At 38.7% G+C, this 25,510-nt stretch overlaps 1 protein-coding gene across 1 annotated transcript in view; it reads left to right on the forward strand.

The window, feature by feature from the left end:
• The window catches only part of gmds (GDP-mannose 4,6-dehydratase), a 657,689-nt gene that overhangs the window by 508,287 nt on the left and 123,892 nt on the right, over positions 1 to 25,510 (forward strand). The window lies entirely within an intron of this gene.

Raw genomic sequence — 25,510 nt, forward strand, 5'->3', positions numbered from 1 at the left:
GAGGTTTAGAAAGCAGCTATATAAATGCAAGTCTTTCTTTTAGGTGTATACTTAGAAAATAAACATTACACATTTCCACTACGAAACCTTTTGAAGCACATCAGTTGAATAGCCAGTCTGTTATCTTCTTGGGAGGATATCCCTCTGTCATTTCCATAGTGGTCTCCCTTAAGTGTTTTTAGGCAAATAGATAACTTGCAGCCAAAATAAAGTTTGAAGTTGAGACCCCCTGCCCCCCCCCACCACACTTTAAACTATGGTTTTATATTTTACAACAACATATATGTTGCTAGATCTAACTGGATGAGGACCCAATTGCAGAAATTAAGGTCAGCATTTACAGTGTCTGGCAAGTAGAAGTTTCTCACTGAACCAGGGCTTGCCAAGAATTGATCCTTTTTGTTCGTAAGCATACTTGGGGCACATTCTATTTAAGATTTTTCTGTGGGCCAAATAATATGAATCTTAACAGGGCAGGAGTCACTAACCTACCTTACACAACAGCAATTCATGTAACTGGTTCACTTCTAAAGTGATACCTTGGATGCCAAAAATATTGACTTATGGTAATTCTCATATCCATTCACTTTCCACTAAATGGGTAATGTAGGAACAAACTGAAAGGCATACAGAGTTAGGGGTTGAAATAATGGGTGCTTGATTAAAAAACTGGAGTGCACCAGAAGACCAATGAAAGCTGATCCGCCTGAGCATGAGTTTTGAACAGCTTTTACATTCTCAGTTGATGACATTCCCAGTAAAACCTCATTTTGATAACAGAATGGTGGTTACGCAAGGAATTAAGTAACTGACTAGGTCTCGATTACAGAATAAAATGATTATCCACAGGTCTAACAGTTAAATCCAATTTTCTATTACAAAATGCTATAACATAATGAAAATCCTGAAGCATGGTTATCGTCACTGCTGTATTCCATGTCTCTACTTCTACGCATTGCCTGTGGTTCCCTGTTACCACATTAGCACAATCCACATTCCTATTTACTAGTTATTAGCCCTTACTATTCTGTTCCCTATAACAGGTATGCATTGCACAGATATTCCTTCCAAAAACAAAAATCAAAGAAAATTTTACTAGTTTTCATTCCATTGTCATTGTTTCTCTGACCAACCTGGACCTTCCTGCTAATTTGTGACCCTAGCATAAATCCTCATTGTTCACGATTCAAGATTATTTAATGTCATTTCCAGTACACAAGTGTAAAGAAGAGCAAAATAATTGTTACTCTTTCTGTTAGTTACTTTAACAAATTGAAAAGCTCACAATTGCCCCAGCATGGAGTTGCTCAACCAGATTAAAAGCAAGTTCTGGGCATCTACAGTACTCGCTTAGATCTTCCATGCATTTTTAACACTTTATCTCTCATACATGGTCTTTGTTAATACTTACTTGAATTTCTTATTCAATTCCATGTTCTAACCTGATTTTCCCACACTTCTGTTTGATTGGGACTACTCTCATCTGGGCCTGTTTGAAGACTGCGTAAAAGTTCAAATAAACAACATCATTAGAGAATTCTATCATACGTAATATAAATCAAGAAAATTTGTCAAGCTTCTCCTTCTAAGTATATTCTCGGTGCTTCTTATTAAGTTGGATATATTTATCAATTTATTCTTCAGTAAGCTTTCGTTACATTGTCTAATGTTGCTTCAAAAATCATTTCTCTGTGCAGATTTCTCTTTTTTTTAAACAGTGAAATTACTACAGTCTTTGAATTCTTACAGTGTTGAATTCAGTCTTAAGAAATCTTTCCAGCTTCCAGTGATTTTTTTTATATATATCTAAAGTGAATTCCATACGGATTTATCTTTTAATTACTTCTCGGATAAAGTTCCTAGAAATTCTCTGCCATTTTCTTGTCATTGAAACAGTATTGTTGGCCATCCAAAATGCTATTTATGAAGATGAGGGAGAAATTCAAATACTAGATTCATGGAACACCATCACCATATTTCTGTTTGTAACATCTTGCTGAAATTGATATGGGTTAAGCATGGTATTTTCTATTGATGTGTTAAGACTTCTAGTAGTTCTTAGTACAAATCTCACTCGGTGCAACCTTTGAAGCCAGCTCTTAGAGACATATCGCATTACAAGCAATAGTTTTCCAAATATAGTGAAGTGTCACTACTGAATGAATGCTGGCTGGCATGGAAGAGTGTACCCAACAGGATAAAGGAACCTAATAATGACATTACTTTAAGTGTGTTCCTTGTACATAGGGCCACAGATTACCCTAAGGTTTGTGAATGGTTGCTTCAGGAGGTTGTCTACGAAAATATGCAGTTTGGGAAAGTGTGCAATCCTTTCTACTGGGTCCTCAGATCCACTCTAGATCATCCAACTGCCTCTGCGCTTCTCCATGCTGGCCACTGATTTTTTTGCCCTACATGTGGTTTGCTCATGGTTCGTTCTGTCACTGAACCTATGGCTTTCTGTGTTCTTTTCAAATCCACTTGTGCTGCACACTATCTTCTCCCTTTCAAGTCTGCTTTGTTAATAGAACTAACTCAATATCTGCCACACTGAGTACATTGTGGCAGTGAGAGTAACAAATGTCAGGGCCAGCAAGTAAAGCCAGTAGCTGCTGATAAAATGATGTTCCTCTTTCTCATGTCTTGGTCAAGAGTCCAAACTGAAGAATTACCCTTGGTCCATTGAAAATAAAGCAGGGCCTCTACCTTGGAGCAAACAGTCAAGGTTAGGATTTAAAACTTAAGTCACACAATGGAAAAGCCTTCATATCCAAGTGATTGCTGAACTTTAAGAGCCTCACATTATGGATTACAGCAATAGGAGGACAGAAAAGAAAATGGTGGCAAGCCTACAGGCCTTCTGTGCTGTTGCGATCTCCCAATCTCTTATCAATATCTGTTGTCAATACAATTTTATTGTATTAAATATGTGTTTAAAAAGTGATACACAGCCTGTTGTAATACTTTGCTGGAAAGTGTATTAAATACTCTTCAACATTTGACCTATCAGTTCAATAGAAAATAAAAGCTGAAATTGGCTGGAGTAACACATGTGTGCTACTCCGAGAGACAGTAACAGAAGTGATGGTTCCTGTGGAAGTATACTCTGTGTTATTAAGGAAATGGCCTCTTTTCACAAGTCAAGGATGCAATTGACTTTCTAAAAACTCTAAAGTCCATTTCATGAAGGTCTTTGATTTGTGGCCAGTTTTATATTGTCATCCTGGATTATGGAAATGCATTTAAAGAAATAATTAAGGCAGTTCTTATTTTCAAAGAGAAATTGTTTACATGACTAATCTTTTAATGTTAGTGGAGACGATAATACACCAGAATAATTTCATGCTGTCACAGAAAAAGAAATTGTGTGGCCTAGAAATTAATAAAATAAAATAAGTTAAATTGTGTCACCAGAAGTGCAAATGTTCAAAGGACTTTTCCTTACAAGGGCCAGGATGTTCTGCAGTTCTGAAGAGGATTTATAATGCATGAAGCCTTTTCAGAGCACACAAAGGCCATGATCTTCAGGAGTGGGCCCAAGGAAGATTGGTCACAAAGGACATTCCGAGGCTGTTCCCCAGCCCATACTGCAGTGGCTGAGGCCTTTGTGCACTAAAGCAGACTTCACATTTACTGCATCAGTGGCCTGCATAATCTTAATTTGAAAACTGTAGTATGATTGCATATCACTGCACATGTAAGATTGTCAGGTACACGGGAATGAGATTTGCTAACAATTATTTTGTAGGAAGTCCCTAATTTTACTTACCTGTTAATCTTTTCTGGCTGAGGTTCAATATTCATGTGCACTAAGTGATCTATTTTCTAGCCCTATTTAAACTGAGGCATTGGAAGATCAAAATTCCAGGATATTGAAGGTAGTAATAATGCCCAGGTCTATTTAAGTATAGAAGGTGAAGACATCTTCAAAGAGATAAACAGTATTTTTATAGTATTGTGTTTGGTTCAAGAGGAACAAATTTGATTCCCACACCCTCCCTATGATTAATCACCTCATAAATTCCACTCCCACCAATGTAAATTCTACAACAACCAACCCAATGGAAATCTTTGCAATTAAATCGAGTTGAGAAGAGTGTTAACAGAGGTAAGCTACAATATTAAAATATTCAAGGCAATTAACAGTCTAAAGCAGGGGATGCCAACATATTTTATGCCATGGACCCTTACCAGTAACTGAGGTGTCCATGGTCCCCAGGTTGGGAAGCACTTGCCTAGTGAAAAGATAACAAACCAGCAGAGAAACTAGGATAAATCATTTATGATTACTAATACATTTTTTGAAATTTATACACAAAGTATCAAATTACTTGCCATTTGATTAGCAAGGTGTATTTCATTGATAAAGAAATACAGGCATAAAGTGGTTACTTCATAGTCCATTTTCTCTCAGCAAAAGATTTCCAGAGAGGCTGAAATGGAACTGGACAGTATGAAAGAACAAGAGGTGTATTTATAAAAATAGCAGTTTCCCTTAAAGTGGGCAAAATACTTACTGCAACATAGAGTATCTGAATGGTGTGCAAACAGAAATTCAGAGTTACCAAAAACTTAAACATAATTACTAGGAAATACTTAAACACCGCTCCATAATTTAAACATGGCTGTAAAAGACATGCTTAGAAACTTTAATTTAACATAATTAAATATTTTGGGATGTTAAAGGACCAGATATTTTGATAATGAGTGAGCTGCTTGAAATCACTAGTCACATGCCTAGCTGCTGTTTCTATCTCTATATGTCTGCCCATATTCTTTTGACAGAAGGTTGGATCCCAGCAAGAATCAAAATGGCTTTATGTTGCAAAACGCTGTTAATGTTCAGTCCCACTTCTAAATTTCAGATTGTTTTCACAGAGGCAGAAGCTGTGAATCAAGAGGCTAGTAGAAGTCCAGGAAATAAAGTGGGTATCAAAAGGGTTTGGGCAGGCTACAGATGAGAAAGCTGAAGAGGTTTTAAATCCATCCAAGGGATAGGGCCAGCACTGGGTCCTTGTGAGCAATCTGTGCCATCGGTCTGTGCTGTAGCTTCTACAGCTGTCAGTTCGCAGTGACAATGCCCAGTTTGATGAGTGATAAGACTAGGTCTCACTGTTTTGTCTTGGGAATGCAGGACATTGGATCTGCCAAATGGTGTAGAAAGCTAACAAATTGAGAATATCTATTACATAGCATAAACATTTATTTACCCAAGATATGTCTCCTACCATTCTCACATACCAGGTACCTATTTTGACTGTCAAATGACACAAGAGACTGATTCCACTAGAAGGTTGGACTCTCCCACTGTCACAGCAGAGTGACTGTTGAATTGATGAGAGCTAAGTCAGTTTACTGACCTTCCTAAAAGAAAAGCTTGTTGTGGGAGTAAAAATTGGTGAAGCACACATCTCATGAAACAGGATCAGGATTGGTTTATTCATCACCTTAACCCCACTCTGCTATAAACACTGTAAGCCTCGTGTCCACTTTCTCACCTTCTCCCGATATATTTTAGAGCCCGGAACATCTACACAGCCTTTAATATTGTCAGTGGCTCAGTTCCCGTGGCACGCTAATGTGAATTCCAAAGATTTACAGCTCTCTGAATGAAGACCCTCAATTCATCTCAAAGTTAAACAAACACCCCTTATCCTGAGACAATAGGCTCTTCTAGCCATGGGAACCAGTCTCCATCTCTTACTTGGGCTGGGACCACTACAGAGTAGGACATGGCCGTTCTGAGATATATAATGATGGGATTGCCTCAAATAAACCGAAGCTGCTTTTAAGGGCAATACTTTGCTCTGCATGGGGGATACTGTCGTTCCATGCTGTCATCAGTACAAGTATGATTTGTGACTGCAACTGCCTGGTTAAATTTCTGAAGAGGTGTGATTTATTCATTCTAGAAATTATTGCCCTTGTATTCCTCTCCTGGAATTACTGGCATGAAAGTGAAAGCTACTTACACATTTCTAGGCCAGCATTTCCTACACAATGAAATATGATAATATGTAACACACAACTAAACTTCTTTTCAACAAAATATATTTTAACCATTTCTATATTATATATTGCTACAAAATAGAATCAAAACAATGAATGGAATATTGGCTTTTATCCCAAGGGGTCAAATTCAAAAAAGAAGGAAATTGTGCTTTGGTTGTTATAGAGCCATGGATGGACCCCATCTGGAGTACAGTTTTTGGCACCGCACCTCAGGAAGGATATATTAGCCTTAGAGTAGGTTAGCCTTGCAGCACAGATTCATGAAATGTTAACCATTCCTTTGCTTCTGCAGCTGCTGCTTGGTTCACTCGTTTCCTACAGCAGCTTCTGTTGTGCTTCAGACTCTTGTGTCTTTTTCATGAATATACATATCCCCAAAGTGAAGACATGCCTTAGTTATATCCGAGTTTCAGTTTTCAGGTGCTGCATTTAAAAGTAGTGGGTGCCATGGGCCCACAGGCAACCTCAGAACCGGAGTGGGTCATTCAGCCCTTCAAGTCCATTGCACTATTCAATTGAATAGTTAATTTGTTGACTTTGCTTACATAGCTATGATCTATACCTATTAATGCCTTTACTAAAAGGTACATCTGTCCATTTCAGTCCTTAAATTTCAGTAGGCTCAGCATCTAATGCTCTCCAGTTGAGATACTTCAATATTTATGTATTTTGTGTAATGGTTGGTTTCCTGATTTCAATTCTCACTAACCAGCTCTCATTTCAATCCTGTGCTTTGTTTTGGATATTCTCAGCAAAGCAACTCTTATCTCTGTTCACTCATTCAGTGCCACTATCATTGTAAATATCTCAGCTGTAGCTTGCTAAACTCAAAGAAGAACAATCCAAGTACATGCAACTAGTGTTTGGAATTCATTCTGGCATCATGCTGATGGATCTCTGCTGCATCTGCACCAAGGCCAAAGTATCCTTCCTCTAATGTGCTGCCAAACCTGACTGTAGAACTCCAGATGAGGCACTAAGGATGGCTGTGTACATCTGAAGCATAATTTCCTTCCCCTTTTTCCCTTTCCTCTTGATATTAAGACAAAATTTCCAATTGTCTTTTTGATTATTTTTTGTAGCAGCCAAACCCATGTGGATTGTAACAGTCTTAACCCATATTGCAATGTCATTATTGGCACAAGTTATTGTAACACTCCACCAATAAGCTGCTCTAATTAACAATGCACCTGATCAGAGGTACTTGCAGATCATTTCTGCAGCTGTCAAATAGGCATTATATTTGTGCGTATTCATATGACTTGCTTTCCTGATGACAAGATCAACAATTTATATAACTATGTGGTGTTGACATTGTGCCCAAAAATCACAAATGAAATCTCCTTCACATAAGAGTGATCGTTAAACCAGATTTTGTTCACTGCCACTGAAGGTCTGTAGTGCATTAGCTATAAATTGTTGAATGGAAATAATTTTCAAAAACTGGTACTGCCTGTTTTAGAATGTAAATTAACAATACAGAACAATACTAACATTTTACACCAAACAGCGTGAATACAATTTTGTGTGACATTTTTAAATGTATTAAATCTTAGGAAGTTCATTTTGTTACCATTAATGCAGAATAATATGATTTTATTGAAGAAAGCGAACATATGCCAAATTTTCCTCTTATCTTTATCCTTTAAAATCCCAGTATAATGAGCTTCCAACATCAGCTCAGATTTCACTTGACACTATTAAATTTGGACAAAATAATTACACTGAGCAAACTTACAGATCCTAGAGATTGAGCTGCATAGCGGGCATATTTGGGTGCAGCTAGTCCAGCAAGTTGCCATTGTTGGAATCAGAGTGTGTACACATTTCTGTCATATTGCAAAGAAGGTGCACCGATGAGAACCAGTCAGTGACAATGAACAATATCTGATTTAACGATAACTGGTCTGAAGGAAATTGCATCTGTGACCTTTTGGGGAAAGTGTCGAGATCACAGAATAAAAAGAATTACTTAAATTATGGTCTTATGCTTTTTGAAGGAATATGGCCACTTTTCAGCTGAATCTTTGCCGTGGAGTCAAGCATTGCATTCACTGCATGTTGGGATCACTCAGTACAAATGTAGCAATGCACAGGAAGGCCCCTTTGCTGACACTGAGTGGATAAATGGATGGTTTAATATTCTTGGTTATTGCTCATATTCTGGAAATTGTTGCTTTGTTATATCACTCTGTAGGGCTCAACAATAATCCACCAGTATGATGGGTGTCATTGGGCAAAGAAGCACAGCCAAGTAGAATTTGTCAAAAGAGGGCACTGAATGCGATATTGTATTCATATAGGATTTCCCCCAACAAGTTTATTTAGGAACAATACATGAAATGTCTTCAAATCACAAGGAACACTAACTATCCCCAAGCTGTGCCTGAGCCACAAGTCAGTTTATGGGCAGTATAATTTATGTCTATGTCTATGTCTGTGTCTGTCTCTATCCCTCACAAATGTAGTGCTCCTTCATGTTAAGGTAAGTGACATGAACAGTACCTTACAGTTCTCAATACACAAATATATCAAATAGATCACTGTGGCTCACTATTCCTGGAGGAACACCTACAGTACGTCTTCATTTTCAGCAGAACAAAGTAGGATAAGAGAGCTACCTTTTATCTCTGAGTTCATAGTTTCCACATTGTCTCTATCACCTGCCTGGTATTTTTTGTTGACTGAAGGAGTTTCCAATCCTCTGTGTATAACGAATTTTTGATCATAGGTAAACTTCTGTCAGCTACCCAAGTAGCAGCAAAACATATGACAGCCTTCCTCTTAAGAAGTTTAGTTAAATAGTTGATTTCTTTCTCCTTTGTGGGTGCTACATTCTTGTTGAAATGCGACTGATATTAATGCATTCAGTTATATCCCCTCACTGGAAAATCAGATGTTCCTCCACCTCTTCACTCCCTGTATTGGTTTATTATTGTCACAAGTACCAAAATACAGTGAAAAGTTTTCCTTACTTACACAGTGCATTGCGGTTGAATATGGCAAAATAATAATAATGCACAATAAAGTGTAAAAGCTACAGAAAGCGTGCAGTATAGCTAAGTGATAAAGTGATGAGGTAGATTGTGAGGCCAAGAGCCCATCTTATTGTACAAGAGATCCCCATTCAAGAGTCTGATAGTGGGATAGAAGCAGTCCTTCAGCGGGATGGTACGTGCTTCCAGGTTTTTCTATCTTCTGTCCCTTGGGAGAGGGGAAAAGAGAATGTCCGAGATGGTGAGGACTTTGATTGACAGCATTACTGAGCCAATGAGAATAATAGAGCCTTACAGCACAGAGACAGGGCTCCTTCAGCACACCAAGCTGAGGTATCAGGAGGCAAAATGTGCTTCCTTTTTAAGGTCTGCTGGATTCTCTCAGGTCATTGTGCAGATGACCACATGTATGGCACTTTGTAATCAGTTTGTCTTGCTGTCATTGATTGTATGTGTTGGGTACCCTCTGCCCTCTTTTGGGCATGATCTAATTTCTAACCACAATTTGTGTGATTTAAAATTTTGTGCATAAGAATAACATCGGGGTGGCCATAGAAAATATCCAATATGCCCTGATCTATATAGACTTCAAAGAATTGGGATGAAAACAACAGCACAAGAAAAGTACATAAACAAAAAAAATCTTCTGTCCAGATTGTCTTCTATTGTTGAAATCAATGTGTGATTCTCTCAGAGCTAGGAATTACTAACTGAGGTAGAGTGAGGTCAAATTATATGTTTTGCATATTTTTGTTTAAGTATATTTATTGAACTGGACAATATTGCCTGGAGGCTTTTCACACAAAAGTGAATGTCTCTGCTGCAGTTCACTGATGGGATTATCTTGGATCACTCACTTCTCTGAGTTTAATGAAATTTTCTCCTGTATTTTTATGTTTGGATGAGAATCTAAACTTATCTCATACTAATTTCGTTATCCATTGCCCTCTAGGGAAGTGAGATAGGCCAAAGTCCTCCTTGAGGGAAACATGCAGGGATGTAGTGAATTAAACATTCCTGAGAAATTGCAAAGCCACAGCCCCCAGAGAATTTAGACGTAAACTGGCTCCAGACTTGCTGCCTGAGACCTTAGTCACCTTTTCAGCACTTCTCTGACATAGTCACCAATCAAGGCTGGGCCTCCTTGGTCAACAGGGAAGGTAGCAACAAGGGGAAAGGGGGTGGAATACTGGGAGGTCTGTGAGTTTCTCAATAATTCAGCCAACTTTATATGTTGTAAAGGCCAAGCCCTTGTCAAGCGTTATGGGGCATGGGAGACATTTCTGTCACAAATTATGGCAAAATGTAATAAATTAATTTTATGGTGCTAATAATAGCAATGTGAGATCAAAGTTCCAATACTAACACGAAATTGTCAAAGTAATAAGAAAATTAGAATAAGAGTAAAGAATAGAAATTGCAATTTATATAACTCTGAAAACAAAAAAAAACTGCATAAAAAGTCTATCAATTTTGTTTTTAAAATCCAGAAATGTAGATAATTAGTGAACTACAGAGGAACATTTCTAAGCTGTTTCTATGCTGTGTATGCATCTACCCATTTAAATTGAATTTTAAATTTAACTTACATTAGATATTGTGAAAATAAGCATATTTGAAATGCTTTAAAATACCACCTGGCTACATTAGACCAGATCTAAATACTTAATTTGAGAAAGCTTGGATAGATATATATTTCAAACTACTTATATTTGCAGAAACAAAATGCAGTTTTCTCACAGTGCTCTTGATGTTATTATTGATTTTTATTCAATTTTTATCTTGCATTTTGATTGATCAACTACATTATACAAAATTTCCAAGTGTTTCTTTTTAAGTTAACTTATTATTTAATCTCTTGTAGATATCCCAATAACAGCTGTTAACAATTGTTATATCCTTTTGGTAAATTCCAGTGTGACCGAGACCTGCCTGAGTAGGATGCTGGTTTGAACAATAGAAGTTTTGCTTATATGCGGGCAGAATACAAATATGTTGGACGAGAGTGCTATAAAAATTATTCACCCCCTCCCCTTGGAAGCTTTCATCTTTTATTGTTTTACAATATTGAATCACAGTGGATTTAATTGGGCTTTTTTGACACTGTTCAACAGAAAAGACTTGTTCGTGTCAAAGTGAAAACAAATTTCTAAAAATTGGTCTAATTTATTACAATTATTAAACAACAAGATAATTGATTACACAATTACTTCACCCCCTTCAAATCAGTATTTAGTAGATGCACCTTTGGCAGCAATTACAGCCTTGAGTCTGTGTGGATAGGTTTCTTATCAGGTTTGTGCATTTGGACACTGCAATTTTTCCCCATTCTTCTCAACAAAACTGCTTAAGCTCTGTCAGATTGCATGGGAATCATGAGTGAACAGCCCTTTTCAAGTCCAGTCACACATTCCCTATTGGATTGAAGACTAGACTCTGACTTAGCCACTCCCTGTCTTATTTTAAGCTGTTTGAGTGTAGCTTTGGCTTGTTTTGCTGGAAAACAAATCTCCCAAGTTGCAGTTCTCTTGTAGACTGCATCAGGTTTTCCTCCAGCACTTCCCTGTACTTTGTTGCATTTATTTTACCCTTTACCTTCACAAGCCGTCCAGGGCCTACTGCAGTGAAGCATCCCCATAGTGAGATGCAGCCACCACCATGCTTCACAACAGGGATGGTGTGTTTTTTTTTGATGATGTGCAGTTTAGTCTGATGGACAAAAGGCTCAATTTTGGTTTCATCAGACCATAGAACCTTCTTCCAACTGACTTCAGAGTCTTCCACATGCCTTCTGGCAACTCTAACTGAGATTTCATGTGAGTTTTTTTTCAACAGTGGCTTTTGGGCAGCAGTGCACCCGGGCAACAGTTGTTGTATGCACAGTCTCTCCCATCTCAGCCACTGAAGCTTGTAACTCCTCCAGTGTTGTCATAGGTTTCTAGGTGACCTCCCTCACTAATCCACTTCTTGCATAGTCCCTCAGTTTTTGAGGACAGCCTGCTCTAGACAGATTTACAGCTGTGCCATATTCTTTCTATTTCTTGATGATTGTCTTAACTGTGTTCCAAGGGATATTCAGTAACTTGGAAATTTTCTTGTATCTATCTCTCCGTTTGTGCTTTTCAATAACCTTTTCACAGAGTTGCTTGGAGTGTTCTTTTGTCTTCATGGTGTAGTTTTTGCCAGGATACTGACTCACCAGCAGCTGAACTTTCCAGATACAGTGTATGTTTACTACAACCAATTGAAACACCTTGACTGCACACGTCTCCAAAACCAGATCTCCATTTAACTAATTATGTGACTTCTGAAACCATTTAGCTGCACCAGTGATGATTTGGTGTGTCATATTAAAGAAGGTGAATACTTATGCAATCAATTATTGTGGTGTCATATTAAAGAAGGTGAATACTTATGCAATCAATTATTGTGTTTTATATTTGTAATTACTTTCGATCACTTTGTAGAGATCTGTTTTCACTTTGACACAAAAGACTTTTCTGTTGATCAGTGTTAAATAAAAGCAAAATTAAATCTACTGTGATTCAATGTTGTAAAACAATACAACATGAAAACTTCTGGTGGGGTGTGGGGTGGTGGTGACTACTTTTTTTATGGGCACTGTATTTCAATTTAAGCTATATTATATTGCAGTTTTATACAATATGTAGTTGGAAACAAGCAGTATTTGGACCCGTGTAATATTGTTTGTAAGAACAGGTTAAAAATATTTCCAGATTAAATTGGAATATTTTGTTGTAAGTGTTTAAAAGGTACCATGTATGTTTTAATTTCCTTGTCCTATTCCCCTTTAGGCTTCAACTGAAGTGGTAAAATTGTAATTAGATTAGATTATGAGGACATAATCTGTTCTCCCAAGCATATGTTGTTTCTCACTGTTACTGCCTACTCCTGGGGCTCTGTCATTTACTCTAGGAGTTACTAAAATTTACAGGTGATGCACCTGCAATTGCAAAGGTACCAACTGAGGATCCCAGATGATTTTAGTGTTGTCTAATGGTAGCCTAACAATCTATTACCAGTTCCCTCCCGTTCATTATTTACCAAACATTATAGAGATTGAGAATGCCTAATAGTGATTTTAAAATTAAACTAATAAAGCAGAAATGTTGCATAACACAATGGTTGAAATGAAATGTGAGGTTAGAAGAGTACCAATAACATACTAAGCAATTAAATTGCTCAAGGGCTACTCTCACAAACTCACCAAAAGACTATGCACTTCTTTCCTGGTTCTGACTCAACCTATTCATTTGTAACTTTTTAAGCTAACTTTCCCAGGTCTCTTTTTTCAAGCAGCAAATATCATCAATGGTGCCAGCTTTATAAGAATTGATTAATCCTTATTACTGCTGAGCTCCTCTAATAGTCAGACACTAGCTGAATTTGATTTTAGAAATAAATGCAAGAAACAGTACACTTATCTCAATGCTTTGATCACAGAATCCTCTGGCAGCACCACTTCATTCTTAGTGAAATAAGTAGTTGGCTAAACAAAGGAGGTTTACACTCCAAGTCCAAAGTGGCCTCTGCTATCAAACCTGCAAATTAACTTGAATGCATTTCTCACTGGTGTTCAAAATGGGCTAATTAACAGGCTAACTGGTTGAAAAACAGTGTGAGTGACGGCAGCAGGAGGCAGTGATCAGTAGAGCTAGTCTGGATTCTGAAGGAGGGAAGCTGGCGATTTATAAGGATTAGAGTTAACCATCTGGCTGTGCAATGAGTGTCTCAGCCTTGTGTTTGAGTCTGGGAATCCAAGTATGTACTTTCTTTTTGGACATCAGTGATTCCTTTTTTAGTGTGACGTCTTTTGGAAAAGGATCAATTCAAACTGCAGGGTTTTTAAGTTCATACTGTACACTGTCCAAAATCTTCCTGCAACGTTCTTTCACTGAAGTTAATTTTTAAAGCATTCTGAAATCTAGCATGAACTTCTGTTTAAAACAAATTAAAAGTTTTTGATGAAACAAGCTAAAAATACTCTTCTAACCGTCCAGAGTTTAACTCTTTAGACATGGGCCTTAAAAAGTTTTTTCACTTGTTAATGAGACCTCTTCCAGGATAAAATGAATACACTTTAATGAAGTTCTTGTGACTCGACTTGTTATGCAATCAAGTCCGGAACCTCCATAAATGCAAACTTAAAGCAACGCATCCAAAATGCCGGGAGAACTCAGTAGGTCGGGCAGAATTTATGGAAAAGAATACAGTCAACGTTTTGGGCTGAGACCCTTAACGTGTAATGCAGAACATATTCATATACGCTGCTTCTATGTCTGCTCTGAGCAAGGAAAGAATCAGTTCTGATGCAGGGTCTCAGCCCAAAACAGCAACGGTTCCTTACCCCAGCCAATCCTCCCTCCCCCAGTAGTAAAAACATAGAACAGTGCAGCACTGGACTGGCCATTCAACCCATAGTTTTGTGCTGAACTTGATGCTAATTTATACTAAGTGTCCTCCTCCTGTGCGTCATCCATCTCTCTCCATTCCCTTCATATTGCTTAAGAGATTCTAAGTATCTCGTAAAATCGACCAAACTGCCTGATTCCACTACTACCCTGGTAACCTGGTCCAGGCACTTATCACTTCTGTGTAAAAAAAAACTTGCACATTATGCCACCTTTAAACTTCCCCCTCTAACCTCAAAAGCACATTCTCTGGTGTCTGACAGTTACACCACGAGGAAGCGTTTCTGACCGTCTGCCTCTACCCCACTCATAATTTTAAAAACCTCACTCTTAGCTTCTGATCCTCTCGGGAGGACAACTCCAAGTTAGCCCAAACTTTCCTTGTAGTTCGTGCCCTCTGGTAAACCTGTTCTGCACCCTTTCTACAGTCTCCACCTCCTTCCTAAAATGGGGCACCCAGAAATGCACCAAGTACTCCATGTGATAATTGTGCTACACTTTCAATGAACTGTGAACCCAGACCCGAAGATTCTTTTACACCTCAATGTTAAAAAGGGGCTTACCATTAAATGTATGCATTTTCCTTTCATTTAACCTCCCAAAGTCCAGTACCTCACACTTGAGCATATGAAACTTTATCTGCCACATCTCTGCCCATATTTGTAAATGGTCTATTCAGTTCTTTGATAGTCCTCTATACTGTCAACACATCCACCAATCTGAGTGTCATCCACAATTTCGGTAATCCACCTATCTACGTTTTCATTCAAACTATTGATATACACCCACTTTTTAGGTACTGTACACCTAGTTAATGTAAATATCTAATCAGCCAATCATGTAGCAACAACTCCATGCATAAAGGCATGCAGGCATGGTCAAGAGATTCATTTTTGTTCAGACCAAACATCAGAATGAGGAAGAAGTATAACCTAAGTGACTTTTATCATGAAATGATTGTTGGTGCCAGATGGGGTGGCTTGAGTATCTCAGAAACTGCTGATCTTCTGGGATTTTCACACACAATAGTCTCAAGAGTTTACAAAGGATGGTGCGAAAAACAAAAAAAAATCTAGTGAGTGGCACTTCTGTGGGCAAAAATGCCTTGTCAATGAGAGAAGTCAGAGGAGAGTGGCCAGATTGGTTCAAGCTGACAGGAAAGTAACAGCATCTCAAATATCCACATATTAAAATAATGGTATGCAGAAGAGCATCTGTGAATGCACACCACATCGGATCTTGAAGTGGATGGGCTACAGCAGCTGAAGACCACAAACATACACTCTGTGGTCATTTCATTAGTTAGAGAAGGTATCTAAGAAAGTGGCCACTGAGTGTATGTCACAAACAACAGAGGTCCCAGCACTAATCCTTGCAGAACACTACAGGTCACCAGACCTACAGCCAGAAGAACAGCCTTCCACCCTATTCTCTCTCTTCTATGGCCAAGCCAATTCCAAATTTGCAATTTACCCTGGATCTCATTCTTTTTCTAAATCAATCTACCAGGTGGGACCTTATCAAATACCTTACTAAAATCCATATGGACAACATTCACTGCCTGACATTCATCAAACTTCTTTGTTACCTCCTCAAAGAATTCTGTCAAGTTTATAAGGCATGACCTGCCATGTCTTTCCAAATGCACATAAATTTTGTCTCTCGGTATCCTCTCCAATAGCTTCTTTATCACTGATGTAAGGCTCACTGGCTTATAATTACCTGGATGATCCCTATTTCCATTCCCTTACAAAGATGTAATATTCGCAACAATCCAGTCCTCTGGGATCTTGAATGTTGCTTGTGTGGACACAAAGATCATTGTCAAATATCTAGCAAACTCCCTGCTTACTTCTTTCAATACACCATGATATATGTCATCAGGTCCTGGGGATTTATCTACCTTAATCCTTTTCAGGAGACCCAGACCCTCCTTAATTGCAAAATGTCCCAGCACATTAACATGCACCACTCTGCCTTCACTATCCCCCAAATCCTTATCCTCAGTAAATACCATTACAAAGTACTAATTTACTACCTCAGCCGCTTGACCTAACACCAAGCGCAAATTACCTCCTTTATTCCTGAGTGGACCTACCCACTTCTTAGTTATACTCTTTTTCTTAATAGAAGTATAAAATGCCTTGGGATTCTCCTTGATCATCTCCTTTTGGCCTTCTTAATAGCCTGAACATAAAACATAGAACTCTACAGGACAATACAAGCCCTTTGGCCCACAATGTTGTACCAACCTTTTAACCTACTTGAGAATCAATCTAACTCTTTCCTCTTACATAGTCCTCCATTTTTTTTCTATCATCCACATACCTATCTAAGAGTTTTTTGAATGTCCCTAAAATATCTACCTCTACCATCACCCTTGCAGGGCCTTCCAAGCACTTATCTCTTCCCTCCAATCACCTTAAAATTATGCTCCCTAGCATTAGCCATTTCTGCCCTGGGAAAAAGTCTATGGCTGTCCAATCAATCTATGCCTTTGATCATCTTGTGCACTTCCTTGAGCACTTACATGCTCTCTTTATATTTCGCCTGGGCTCAGTGTGATTTTAGCTGACTAATCCTTATATAAGCTTCCACTTTATTCCTGACCAAACTGAGAAGCTCACTGGTCATCCAAGGTTTCCTTACCTATCATCTTTGTCATATGCCTTTACAGAACATACTGATCCTAGGCTCTGCTCAGCTGGTCTTTACCCTGCCACTCTACTTTAAACCCACCCAAGTAGCACTAGCAAACTTCCCGGTGAGGAGATTGGTTTCCCTCCAGTTAAGATGCAAACCATTCTCTTTGTACAGGTTCCACCCATCCTGGAAGAGACCCAGTGATCCATAAAATCTGAAGCCTCCCTCCTGAGATTACAACCCTGGAAATTCTGCTTTTTAACTTTCTCCCTAGCTCCTTAAAATCCCTTTGCAGGACCTTATCCCAGCTCCTGCCTGTGTCATCGGTACCAATATGGACCATTACTTTTGGCTGCTCACCCTCCCTCTCAGCATGTCCTGTACCCACTGTGAGACATCCTAGACCCTGGCACCTGGGAAGCAATACACTACCCTGGAATCTCAACTGCCACCTCAAAAAGAAGTCTATCTGCACCCCTTATTATCAAGTAACCTTTCGCTCTTGTTCAAAATGATTTCATCCTTCCTTCTTTGCCTCAGAGCAAGGCACAATCCCACTAACCTGGCAGGTAGTGCTGGCCTCTAAATGTGTATACCTGGTATAACATCTCCTCTTACTTCTGGTGATCACCCATATCTATATCTTACAACTATGATGTAACCATCCCTCTAAAACTCATCTATGATCTCCTCACAGATGATACTGAGTACATCCAGCTGTATCTTCAACTCCTTGACCTGGTCTGTCAGGAGCTGCAGCTGGATGCACTTCCACAGATGTAGTCATCAGGGAGAACACAAGGTTACCTAATTTCCCACATCCTGCTGGTGAAGCATTCCACTGCCCTGACTGCCATTTTGCCTATGATACATCAAAGATCACAGATCAACAGGATGCTGCTCGACCCACTGAGTTCCCCCAGTAGATTGTTTGTTGCTATAGATTCCAGCATTTGCAGTCTCTTGTGCCTTCATTCAAACAGTTTTGCAAGTTTATTGTCATCAGAATAAATTACAGTCATATTTTTCATTTTACGTTAAGGAAACCGGAATGTAACTATCTTAAGGCCTACTGCAGTCCCAGCAAGGCTTGAGTGCACAGAAAATAGTTAGCACATCAAAAGGTGCATTAGTCAGCCATTTTGGAACAGGTCAGAGAGTGTTTTGCTGGCCTGACTGTGGGAAATTCAATAGCCTATGAGGACCACACAACGGAAACCGACTAAACTCAGGAAGAACATATTTCATGACGGTGAACACTCGCAAGGTGTCAGGCCCTGATGGTGTCCCTGTAGGGCTTTGAAAACCTACGCAAACCAACTGACGGAGTGTTCAAGGATATCTTCCATTTCTCACTGCTGCAGTTGGAGGTTCCCACCTGCTTCTAAAGGGCGACAATCATACCAGTGACCAAGAAGAGCAGGGTGAACTGCCTCAACAACTATCACCCAGTTGCATTCACAACTAAGGTGATGAAGTGCTTTGAGTAGTTGGTCATGGCCAGAATCAAATCCTGCCTAAGCAAGGACATCGACCTGCAGCAATATGCCTATCAGCACAATAGGTCTAGAGCAGATAAATCTCATTGGCTCTGTACTCAGCCTTGAATCACCTGGACAATAGCAATGCCTAACAGGCTGCTGTTTATTGGTTACAGCTCAGTGTTCATCACGTTCATACTGTCAGTATTAATCATCAAGCTCCATAACCTGGGCCTCTGTACCTCCCTCTGCAACTGTATTCTTCACTTACTAATCAGCAGTCCACTGCAAAAAGTTGTAAACTCGGCTGGCTCCATCATGGGCACCAGCTTCCCCAGCATCAAGGACACTTTTAAAAGGCTATGCCTGAAAAAGCATTATTATCATCAGACGGGACATGCCCTCTTCTCATTACTATCATCAAGGAGGAGGTACAGGAGCCAAAAGACACACACTCAATGTTTTTGGAACAGCTTCTTCACCTCCACCATCAGGTTTCTGATTGGACAATGAACTCATGTACACTTTCTTACCTTTGCTCTTTTTTGCACTATTGTAATTTATAGTTTTTGTCCCGGGTTCAAATCTAGCCAGCCGTCTTCTCTACACGCTTTCCATCCGTGCTGGGTTACGAGCTGGTGATCTCTTTGGAAACTCACCCAGCAGAAGGCATTGGCAAACCACTGCTGTAACTTGCCTCGTACGTCATTCCCCACTACGTCAGACAGGCGTGGAGGGAAATCGTCTGCTAACCGGAGAAACTCTGGATGCGACGTACCATTCCTATTATTATGTATTGCAATGTACTGCTGCCACAAAACTACAAATTTCACAACACATGCCAGTGATATTAAACCTGATTCTAATCTTGATTCTCACTCGGGGAGTTAGAAAAGAGATAGACCCAGAAGTTTTGGAGAGAGGGGAATTAGAATGATAGGAGTTGGAGCCAATTGATGGGTTGAGGAGTGATGATAGTCTCCTAGGGATTTGTGGACGGTGTGCTATGTAGATGATGGTCAGGGAGGGAGTGGACTTGGTAGCTATGCACTGCTGTTGGTGGTCAGATAGGGGTCAGTCTATGGGAGCATGCTGGGTGAGGATATAAAGCTCCACACAGCCAGCACCCAAGATCTGGATTAAGGCCAGAATGCTGCAACTTTGAGGCAGCAGCAGCAACTCTGCATTTTTCCTTTTCTAACTCCTCTGATATAAAGTGGCCACTGAGTGTACATTTGTAGTCCTATACTGTTGAAGCTCATTCACTCTAAGATTTGACGTGGTGTGCATTCAGAGATGTTCTTCTGTCATCGTCCTGTCAGCCTCAGCTAATCTGGGCATTTTCCTTTGACCATCATGCATTTTCAGCCACAGAATCCATTTTCAGCGCAGTAGATGTATTTTGCTTGTGCACTATTCTCCATAACCTCAAGAGATTATTGTGTGTGAAAATTCTAGGAGTTCACCAGTTTCTGAAATACTCAAGCCACCCTGTCTGGCACCAACTATCATTCCATGGTCAAAGTCACTTATATTATATTTCTTCCCCATTCTGATGTTTAGTCTGAACAACAAATGAACCTCTTGACCCTGTCTGCATGCCTTTATGCATTGTGTTGCTCCACGTGATTGGCTGAATAAATATTTGTGTTAATGAGCAGATGTACAGGTGTACCTAGTAAAGTAGCCAGCGTGTATTTGCCCTTCACTATTTTTGTCCTACTGCTTAACATGGCTTTGATTGCTTCATTACTGGTGGGTGTACTTTACAACTCTGCCTTCTTGATGAATCCTTTTTCAGTCCCAAACCTTACGTTTAATGGTTGAAGCCAAATTTTGTTTGTCAACATTTACGTAAAGCACTATGGAACTTTTTCTGTTGAATTAAAGGTAGCATATAAATAGAAGTTATTCTTCCAGATCAGCTTGCACCATCATTAATTTGATGAAAAGCCAGTTAATCTGCTTTGATATGTTGGTGGAAGGAAGAATTTTGGCTGAGCACACTTGGAAACCTTCCTTTTCATTAACACTTGCCAGCAAACAGAAATCTGAGAATTAATTTAACATTTCAAATGAAATTCCAGCTGTACAAGACATTTTGGAGAGGGCAATGCAATGAACTTGACTCCCTTCTATCTGGAGCACTGAAAAGAAAAGCAGCCTAGTTAGCAGAGGAGTGAATGGAGTGAACTGCTGAGTTGCAATCTGCATAAAAAGACTGTTATGAAGCCAAATATCTTTGGTTTTCCTTGATCAAGCTTGCAGGAACTTGCCTTCATACAAAGGAAACATTACGGTGATATTTTTTGTGATAAATGTAACTGATAAAAGAGCCGATGTGATAAATGAAAGATATTTTGAAACTACTTTGATCTTTATGTTTGAATTAATGGCCTTGGAAAAGATTTGGAAAACCACAAGAAACATTGGTTCAGGTAGGAAGCACGACAGAGCTGTAGGCTCCTTCACTGTTGAGCAGAGAGTTATCTAGACAGGTTGGCTGAAAAAGTGCATCACATCAGTGCATGTTGCTGCTGTGACATGTATCAGAATCGGGTTTAATATCGCTGGCAGATGTCATGAAATTTGGCAGTAGTACAACAAAATACGTGATAAATAAATACACAGAGTGAAAAAAGAACTGAATTACATTAAATATATATATATGTATATTAAATAGTAAAGTTAAAATAAGTAGTGCAAAAAAACAGAAATAAAAAAGTTGTGAAGTAGTGTTTATGAGCTCAATGTCCAATTAGAAATCGGATGGCAGAGGGGAAGACGTTGTTCCAGAATCGCTGAGTGTGCGCCGTCAGCCTTCAGAAACTCCTTCCTAATGGTATCAATGAGAAGAGAGCATGTCCTGGGTGGTGGGGATGCCACTTTCCTAAGGCACTGCTCCCTGAAGATGTCTAGGATACTATGGAGGCAAGTACCCATGATAGAGCTGACTTATGTTAGACGTTTGTGCAACTTACAGTATTTCGATCTACACTACAGAAGCAAATAATGGCATAGATCTGACGGACTTTGGGCTCATGTGCTCAGTTCATTTATAGGACCATAAGCTTTCTGTTTTTATAATGTTCGCTCCATTTGTCACATACAGAGTCACTGTCAGTGTTAAAGTGTTACCTATTTTCATACACTTCTGATGGAACAATCCATTATGACAATTTTGAGCAGTGTACAGAAGTACTGAATGAAGACCACTACAAAGAAAAATAACCATAAATCATTTTTAATTATGAACAATTGCTTTTTAATACATAGAAAGCAAGGAAAGTCAACAAGTCTATCAACTGCTGAAGACATTTTCAGATTTCATGCACTCTCTAACTGCATTCAGATGCCCTAAGTAACTCATGCAATGTACCAAGTAAAGGTATTGATGGGAATTTTGGATATTTTTCTATAGTTCATGTTCAAGGAAGGAATAGCTACCTAATCATTGAGTTTATTTGAAAGGAATCATCGTTAATTACATTTAAAAATCTGTAGTAATATTCTGTGACTATTTATAGAAGTATAATTTGTATTTCTGTTTCCAACTACTTCCCTCTCCCTGCTTCAGTATTATAGATAATACTGGAGGCAAGAATCTGTGAAATAAGGCAGGCAGTTATGACTCTCGTCAACAGGGAGAATAGAAAGGTGAAATCTATAAGTATTCTCATTTTGACAAGTGACAAATTTAAAAAATTGAAACTTCTCATTTCTTTTGTTTTCTTATTGATATGTGTTCACATAATCCAATATGATATGTGTTGCTGTGATTCAGTTAAAAAGAAAATTACAGAGGAATGAGCTTCAAGCTTGATTCCAGGTTGCTACAAATAGTGCATAAAATAATTTAAGTTTTTTAACAGAAATTAATTTGGGAAATATTTTCCAAATCCATCAACATACCTTGTCTCAATATAAGTGTGCAAAAAATGTGTAGGTTTAGGAATTAGCCAGAGGTATCTTGAACCACTGTTCTCGCCTCATCTGAGGTAAGTCCATGTCAGGTTTGGAAGGGTTGGGACCATTAAGCAGTCAGATTGGGGCAAAGATAGGAAGGGGAGAAAGGGAAAATTCAGCAGTCTGGTACTGGTAGGGTTATATCGCTTTGGCACAGTTCATGGGGGTGAATGTGTGGACATGTGGTCAGCATGTATAGGGGTAATGGTGGAGTTCTGGGTTCTAAATTAATGAGTGTAGAGTCAGATCAGGTAAAAGTCATGATGGAAACTGATGAAAATATTGGAAGGTGCTGGGTATCAGAGGAAGAGCTTGATTTTTTTCCCAAAATTATCCTTTGTTGATATGGGTTTTTTATGTCAAAATAAACTTTATTCATAAGAGCATATGGAAGAAGTACAAATAAACAATGCATGGCTTTCTTTACATTCATAATTTATTCAGTCTATACATTCATAATGTTAGCATTTCTATATGTTCATTGTGTGAGTATGTTTATATACAGAATACCATTGCCATTCATGTGCAAACAAGACTTCTGTCTGAGAAACTTTTACAGAGGATTCATATCCCCACCACTACATTGCAAAAGGGCCTTAGACTTCAGTCCTTCCCCATAAAGCAAAGGAAGGCTTGAGTAAATGAGTTACTTCAAGTAGACCTACCTGAAATGCATTCTCAATTCTGCACTGAGACTTTCTCAAGCTGGTCCCATTTTAATGTGCACATTTGGGTTTCCCCATGCATAATGAAGCTGGGAAGTGAATCACAAACTTCATTATCCGCAAGGTGAATCCTCTGTTTTTCAATTGCGTCTTCTGGTTAATGAAAATTAAATTGAATTGCACTACTCAAACCAGGAAACTTTGTTATTTAATGCACTCGTTTGCAGGGTAATAGCAAAAACAACAATAGGTATCAATATAAAACTATATTTAATTGACAGCCTGGATTTTGTGCAGAGTCTTCTGACTCAGGGACAATAACACTGCCACTGAATTAGAGCTCGCATTTAGTGGTTCCCTGCCAACTATCATGCCTCAGACAAGTAATAGGTATACAAAAAGTGCTGGGTGGCAAGCAGCGCCCAAGAAACCATGTCCCAATGCAAATTAAATAAAAGGTCAGTAATCATGTGGGCAAAACTGTAAAAGAAAATAATGTGTGAACAAGACTGTTAGAAACTTAGAACTATTTGAAAGAAATAGATTTCCTAATTTTTGAATGCTTCTATTTTAAATATCTGAATTTGAAAGTATTCTCTACATTTGCAACAAACAGATTCTGTATGGTGTCAGATCCACAAGCTACTGCATAAATGCATTAAGAATTCTGAATTTGCTTCTGCTGCGGCTTAGAATGTGACCTCATCAAACCCTTGACCTTGCAATTTCTAGCTATTTCCTTTTGTAGTTTCCATCACATAGGACTTTAGGCAGTAAATGCTGCTAGTGGTAGGGAGGGATTGCCACAGCTCTCAGTTTATTTATCATTACTGAATGGTTTACTGGTTTTAACAGGAGGGACACTTTGTTTAAACTTCTACAGAGGATAATTAATGGTTATTGACTGGTAAATGAAGAACAGGTGACAGCCCAAATCAGAAGAAAAACGATCTTGTGTTGTAGCGTGATAATGGCTTAGTAATTGCTGCAAAGCTGAAGTCTATTGCATCCCATCATAATGCCAGATCATGCCCAGAACACAAAGGCCTCTGTGTGAAAGGTATTCAACCCTCCACATCCTTACACATCTGCTCAGTTGATTTGGTCCATTTATTCTCTGATGGGCTACACTACCAAGGCAAAAGTTCACTTCCCCTGCCCCCCCCACCTTCCTGCTCATTCTCAGTGTCATATGACATTTGGCATTGCTATTTTAAGTGCATCTTTGTCTGTTCACAGACTTTGTATTTGTGATACATTCTAGAGGTACATTATGCCTTAGTACTGTTGGCTGGTTTTAAACTTCTAGACCACAAGCCTTTTGGAAAGTTCAACTCAAAGGAGAGTCATTTTATGTTAATTAAGTGTAGCCATTAAAATTTTTTTTAAAATCAGCTGATTGAATTTGTAGGCTATTTGGGCTAACAAACCTGATGGTTCTTTGGAGTAGCTTTGAATGTGCCCTGTATGTTACCTGTAGACTTGTAAATTCCTCCTTTGCAAGTGTGTTGAAAATAATATTTGCTATTGAAAATTGGTACAGAATCTATTTATACCTATCTTTCAGTGCATTTCAGAACCTCAGCAATTAACTGCAAATTGTGAATTATTGGGTTTGGGTATTTTTATATGGCGGTGGATCAGATGCCTGTCATTCTTACAGAGGACAGTTACGGTACACTTGACAGTGGTGAAGATGAATGTATAAAACTTCCTCTCAAATTTTCTCATGGTTTAAAAACTCTTTCCCCCAAACTCTATGTTTCTGTTGTACAGAGTTACATGGTAAGGGTCATTAGGCTAAAAATCTCTAAATGTACATTTGGTAGAATGGGAGTTTTTTACTTGTGGGCCTGTTACTAAAAGATCACTAGCACACAAAGCCCCAAGTATAGTGTGCTAATTAATGATCAGGCCTTGCAGACACATAGCATTTGACTCTGCTCTGCATTACTCGGAAGGAAATTTTTACTCATCGTGCACTGCAAGCTGCTAATTTAAAGACACGAGACAGAGAGGTAGGAGTGAGGTGGTGTGGAATTAAGGTGCCATGTTATTGATGCTATTGCCAAAGGGCATGATATAGATAGGAACAGGAAGATGGTTGAGATTGGTGATAAAATGTTAATCATGATTACTTTAGAAAATCATGTGTCTTTGCTGATAGTAATACAAATATTATAATAATTGCAAATTACTGCCTGCAGTTTCCTCAAGTTTATGCTCACTGACATAGATGTACTAGCTATATTAGTGATCTGAAGGTTTCTGGATTCCAAAAAAAAAATTCCTTCAGCAGTGGCAGGTTCTTTAGT

The sequence above is a fragment of the Mobula birostris genome, chromosome 19 (genome assembly GCF_030028105.1).
Source record: "Mobula birostris isolate sMobBir1 chromosome 19, sMobBir1.hap1, whole genome shotgun sequence".
Taxonomy (NCBI): domain Eukaryota; kingdom Metazoa; phylum Chordata; class Chondrichthyes; order Myliobatiformes; family Myliobatidae; genus Mobula; species Mobula birostris.